Below are 6,829 nucleotides of genomic sequence, written 5' to 3'. Positions count from 1 at the left end.
ATCACTATTTACATGCAAGAACAAAATGTTCTTATTGAAGTTCCATGGCTGCCAAAATGTACCTCTCCATTAACTCATCAAACTTCAAAAATCCTTCCACAAATCAACTACCCACAACACCCATTCAAAGTTTAATGAAACAAGAATTAAAAATACATACTTACCACTTTTGAAATTCTTCAAAACCTTACCAAAACTTAACTTTCTTGCTGCCTATCTACTGCCCAAGTTGTGTAGAACAACTTTAGTGAAGGATAATGGAAGAAAATTGGCTTGGATCATGGTGAGAGAGAGCTTGCATGGTAGGCGGCCATGGATGACCCTAGGGAGAAATTCGGCTGGTGTGGTTTCTGAAGGTTGAAGATGATGTTTAGCTGTCCATTTAGCTTATATAGTGGTCCCAAATCTACCTTAGCGAGCACTTACATGATTTTAATGTTTAATTATTCTAACTTTCTAAATTTTCATTTTTATGCCCCAAACTTCCATCATTTATATTATGTACTTCAATTTTAATTTTCATGATATTTTCCAAGTGTAATATCATTTATTTTTAATGGACATTTAGGTCAAAAGACAACTCAGAGTGTCAAATGACCACAATGCCCCTGTTCGGGTTGTATTTCTGATTTTTCGGTAACACCGAGTTTTGTCATTTTCTCGATTTCCCATTTTTCTTTGTACTAATTAATTAATTTTTCTTTAATATTTCTAATGATATTTATACTTCAATAAGTCTTTAATTATGTCTTTAAAATATTTTTCAGGGTTCTCCGAGGTCCAGGGCTAGTCAATGGTCCACGCCGCAGTGCGGTCACCCATCGCTAGGGTTCTCGGCTCGTTTAACTTGGTTATATTTCATAACTATTATTTTTCCTTTGTTTTTCTTGTATTTTCTTTTCTTGTATTTCATTATTTTATGTCTCCTCATCCATATCTAAGTGTAGTTCTAGGCATCCTAGCTGTCCAAACCGACATTGGTCATCGGAACAGTAGAACGCACTACCGAACATAGGGGTGTTACACTGCCAATAGTCTACTGGGCACATTGTACTTGGTGGCCTTGTCACCACCATTGCCCTCCACTTCGGCTTCATTCCAGGACATCATAGACTGTGCTTTGTTATTGGAACGTCGAGAATTGATCAAATTATCTGCATATCCATAGGGATATGTAAGAAGGTGGGCAAAACATGCTACTTGGTGGATGCCGAAGGAAACACCATCCATCGGAGAGATGAGGCAAGGGAGGGACCTGGCGAAACTTCACAGCCTCAAGAAGAAAGGCAAGGGCGAATGTTCAAAGAATCCCCTGTTCAAGTGCCCCCATACACACCACCACCGACAGATCCGGTCCTCGCATACCTGCAATGCATGGAGACCACAATATACGGCAAGATGCAAGCTATCGAGGACAGCCTCTAAGAAGCACACAATAAGTTGGACATGCTAATGGACAAACTAGATGAAGAGGATGAGGAGGAATAGGAGCAAGGATCACCAGCATCACCATCATCATCATCAGAGGCCTTTTAGAGCTAGGACTATAGGATAGGATCTTTATTGTAATATCTTACATGCCTTAGTCCCAACTTGCAACCATAGGTCTCTGTTATTTGCTTTATGTTCAAAAAATTTCCATGCTTAATAAATAATATGCTTCCTTAAAATTTTTGTACGTTTACTCTAATTTTGCACATTATGTTAACATTGAGGACAATGTCTGGTTTGAGTTTTAGGGGGATACATTTGCACTTGCATATCATTACATGCACATCATTGCATTGTTTAAATTCAGCTACATTATTCTTGTGTATCAAAATTTTTGAGAATTTTTGAAAATTTTTGGATTTTAAATTGTGAAACTTAGCACTATAACCAAATTTTTAGTAAGCTAATAATTGGACTCCACGGGATAGAGGAATGAACATATCTAGATAGGCAAAAAGGGATTCTAACATGTTGTTTGTGAAGAAACTAATCTCTTTAATGGAACTAGACTAGTAAACCTCTTCATAACTATTAATTTATCACATTGAACTTGTAAAATTAGGAGAACAATTTTTGAAACACAAGCATACTTAAAAATTGCCTTACTAGCTCTAGAACATATCTCTTAGACCTATCAAGGCGAAATCTTAGCATATGCTTAATGAAGAAATGATTAAGGCATTCTTTAATAAAACTTCACTAAGCCTTAGCCACCCCTAATTAAAATATATACCCTTTGTAGCCAACTTGAAGCCTATGTTCATCCCTTAAAATTTATTGCTTACCCATGTTATTTACCTAGCCCCTAACCTAAACACCTACCATACCCTTTTGAGGAAGCAAAATGCATAAAGAAAATGAAGAGAGGATGTGGAACTCAAGAAAGAATGCGAGTGTGCAATTGAAACCAAAGAAAAATTTGCCTTTCCAACCCAGCAAAAGCAATGAGTTTGGGGGAGAGGACAAAAAGAAAAAAGAAAAGAAGTCCCAAGATAAGTATCATGGAAGCATGCTTGGCAATATAAAAAGCCAAAAGCCTTTCCTCTCCATGCAAAATATGTAGAAACAAACTCAGTATACTTGGATTTTATGCATACATGCTATCCTCATATTTGCATTCCCTAAAAACCTTTTCATTGGCAACCAAGTTTATCCCTCTAGCCCCATTACAACCCTTTTAAAGACCTTTTGATCTTTTGAAAAAGCACATGCTACATTAGTGGAGATAGAAAATTGAGATATGCCTATGGAGTTGGAATTGAAATACTTCATCTCAATTACTCACGAAAGAGGCAGATTTGATGGAGTTAGTGTTTCTTAATTCTATCCGGATAAATCAAGTTGTTTGTGGCTTATTAATGGTCTTGTATAGAGGAATAATTAGTCGAAACACCACGAAACGAGATGAAGTTCCAAACAGGCAGCTATTAGAACCCTTATGCCTTAAAAGAGGAAAATTGGTATGAAGGTTTGAGGAGTTCAATTCTATGCTTATAAAATTGATGGTTGCATTCCTAAGTATCCCCTAAAATGTGTTTTAAAATAGATTTTTGTTTTGCTTGAGGACAAGCAAAAGTTTGAGTTTGGGGGTATTTGATACACTTGAATTGTATAGATATTTTTAAGCACATTTGCATACTATTTCATAGTATTTAGGCAAGCATTTTCATTCATAATAGTTGATTTCAATAGTTTTAGTAATTTCTATTGTAAAGCCCTTAATTCCATGCTTTCTGCTTCATTTCAGGTGTTTGGGTGAAGCCTCAGAAGTATAAAAGTACAAAGGAAAGCTTAGAGGAGTCACAAGACAGAGAATTGCTGCTGATACAAAGTACACGGGTCGTGTAAACCAAGCCTAAGACCCGTGTAACTCTTTGTCAGAAGAAAGCCAAGAGAATCGATGAGAAACACAAGTACACGGGTCGTGTAAGTAGACCCGTGTAAGTCTCTGCCGGGCGCAAGCTTGAAGAACCTTATGGGAACAATAGTACACAGCCCGTGTAACCAGGCCCGTGTAGTTGACGCAGACCCGTGTAACTTTCTATACCAAAACAAGACCACACGATTCTCCTCCAGCAAGTTACACAGCCCTACTTTGCGGGACCCATGGAGTGACACACGAGCCGTGTACTATGCCGCAGCCAATTTTATAACTCTAATTTCCCTCCTATTTTTGGATAAAAATGAGACTCCTAAGGCTTTGGACTCAAAGCAACCTAACCCTAGAACAACTAATATAAATAGAAAAGAAAACATCAAAAGGAGGGGGTGAAAGAAAAGAGGGATGGTCGTTGGGAGTGTTGCTGAAGGTTGCTGTTGTCGTGCTCTGCATCAGTACCAAAAGAAGTTTTCCAGCTGAAGCTCCACAATATCAAAGCTGCAAACTATCTTCGGTTCCTTCATTTCATCTCCCTAGACAGATTTCTATAGCTTTATTTCTTTATATGGTTTTCTTCTTACTGTCTTTACTTTTTATCATGATGTTTGCTGAACTCACCATGAGTGAGTAGTTTCCTTATTCTGGATTTAGGAGAGTAATGCTTGTAATTATTATTATGGATGAACATTAGGTTTTATTTACTAGATTTGAGATTCATTTCTTGATTTAATTTCTTGTGATCCTAATGCATGCTATGTGATGGTACCCACTTAGACATGATTGTAGATGTTGATTAAAGGACTAAAAGGTGAAGATTAACATTAGAAAATCAAGATCTTGAACCTAGGAATTCTGACATAGACATAGGCTGATACCTTTGTGGAACCTAAAAATTGGTCAAAGGTCTTAAAGGATTTTAATTAATTTGATCGCCACGAAAGTAGGGTTTGAATTAATTAAAATACACCCTAGATGCCTTGAGAGAGGATTTAGGATAACTTAGGGCTAATTTTCGTCAAGGAAAACGATCATCAATTCAGTAAATAAACGAGATAACATCCCTAATAAGATTCAAGTGTGAAATCTTAACTCCATAATTGTTCTAAAAATATATTACTTCATTTTAAGTTTACCATTCTAGTGTTTAAAGTTAACAACTTCACTCCCTAAACATTCGAAAGCCTAGACAGTCAAAATTACTGTGTAGATTGATACTTGCTAAACAAAAAATCCTCGTGGGAACGATACTCTACTTATCACTTTATTACTTGTTAGCGATCCGTGCACTTGTGGGGTTATAAAACTAGGCAAACAAACTCAGCCAAGAAGAAGTCCTAGGTAAGCACTATCGGCTGTATAGCTCTGGACACCGTATCCCACCACTGGTAGGCTTCCTCCTATAGTAACGACAGAGCACACTCTAGCTGCTGCTTTGGTGTGCAATGTAGCTGCTTCAACACTCTCTTAGTCCACTCTAGCCAATGCTCAGCAGCGGCTGGGTCATCCTCCTTTTTACCCATAAAATCGATGGCCCCATATTTTCTCAACTTCTCTAGTGGGGACCGCTGTGTAGGCTGTGTAGTAAACTGGTGGAGCATCTAAGTCATCTGTTCCAAAAATGCTTGCTGCGCTCTACTAGCAACACCATGTGATGACTCCTCTCTCCTGTCTTACCCCTAACTACAGACAAGTGCATGGTTACCAATCTCCTCCTCCTTAGGTCTATAAGACCCTTTCTCAGAAGGATCAGACTCCATCAATCCTATAAAACAAACAAGAAAACAAATTTGCATTAGTGTCACCTCGACTCTTATATAAAAGCTCATGCATGTTATGCACACTACATCTTTCTATCTACTTATGCCTAGGAATGCCTAAACCTTTGCTCTGATACCAATAAATGTAACACCCCTTATCCGTCTACAGTGTAGTCGAGTAAGGTGTGCTACATTCGGTGCCGGAACACCCTATCCTTTCTTGTCGTGTATAATATTAATTTAATATCTATTAAATTATATTATCTTTTGTGTAGAATTTTTTTTTTTTCATTTCATTTTTATGGAGACCTAGATAGAGTCTCTTTTATTTTATTCAGTGTATGGTGGATTCCACTATTACCTATTAAAAACATTTTATATCTATTTTATATTCTCATACATCATCTCGTTGCTCATATGAATTTCCATGCATTATATCATATCATAGCTCATATAAAATTTCAAGAAAACAAATTTGATTTCATTCATATAAACTTCATACATTCATATAAAATTTGTATACAATAATTTATAATTTATTTACATTCACAAAATGATGTACATAGTTTACTTACATATAATAACCAAAATGCAAAAACCTAAATATAAATGAGCCCTACTAAAACGGTCTGCTGAGGTGATCGACACTCTAGCAGATCTGATCAACTCTCTATCCGCGCTCTACTGCTACTACTGCTGCTGCTGGTGGTCTCTTATACCTAATCGAGGAAACAATCCATCGCGTTAAGCATTTCTGCTTAGTGGTGCAATAATTTGAAATAAAAATAACTAAATAATTGAAATATTTATTCCATGTATAACTTTATAAAGAAATATAGATTTCATGAGTTTATAGTCTTTTACATGTTTATAGAACTTTGGAAGCAATTAAGTTAATCTGGATCTTTTCTGTTCATCTATTCCATGTTCAGTCTTATTACTTATATATGTGATCTCTTCATGTAATTATTTAAAATTTAAGGTTTATTACTGATATCTGTGCTCAAGTAACCTATAACAAACTATAAAGACTGGATACACGAGAGTATACTAGTTAAACATCCGTATGTCTAACATGTATACATCTGTCATGTCAGGCACAATGTCACACCCTACCCCTCTGTAAGGCATAACATGATCCCGTAGTATACCTAATGAATTACCAACTCCGTCTACTGATAACCCATTAAATACACTACAAGGGATTTTAAAAACTTTTCTTACTTCTTTTACAGTGGTGAGCACTATTTACAGGTATTAAAAACTTTGGTGAACTGAAGTGAAATAACTAACTCAATTGGTTTATTTTGAATTTCTGTAAAAATTTTGGCAGAGTGCCATCTGTATTTTGGATAAAACAGTTCTTAAAGTACTTAGATAATTTTCCAAATCTCAACTCCAATACATTTCTCTACACAACAATTTATCAATTCAATTAGATAGAAATTTTACAAAGTCTGAGAGAAGGAAATATAATCTGACTTTTACAAGTCAAAATAATTATTTTACAACTTCAAGGTACAATTTGAATTTACAATGCTCAAAACCAAAAACAATATGTACTTACATGTCATACATTCTGAGACAAAATGCAAAATATTGGTATACTCATTATACCCGAAAAATCTCTCGCTGGAGGTATATGCAGCCTAGTCTGCTGCCCTGTCTGTCTCTCTACTATTAAAAGCTATCAGAGACAATG

This window comes from Hevea brasiliensis, chromosome 14 (assembly GCF_030052815.1).
Source record: "Hevea brasiliensis isolate MT/VB/25A 57/8 chromosome 14, ASM3005281v1, whole genome shotgun sequence".
Classification (NCBI taxonomy): domain Eukaryota; kingdom Viridiplantae; phylum Streptophyta; class Magnoliopsida; order Malpighiales; family Euphorbiaceae; genus Hevea; species Hevea brasiliensis.
Note: the sequence above shows the minus strand (reverse complement) of the source record.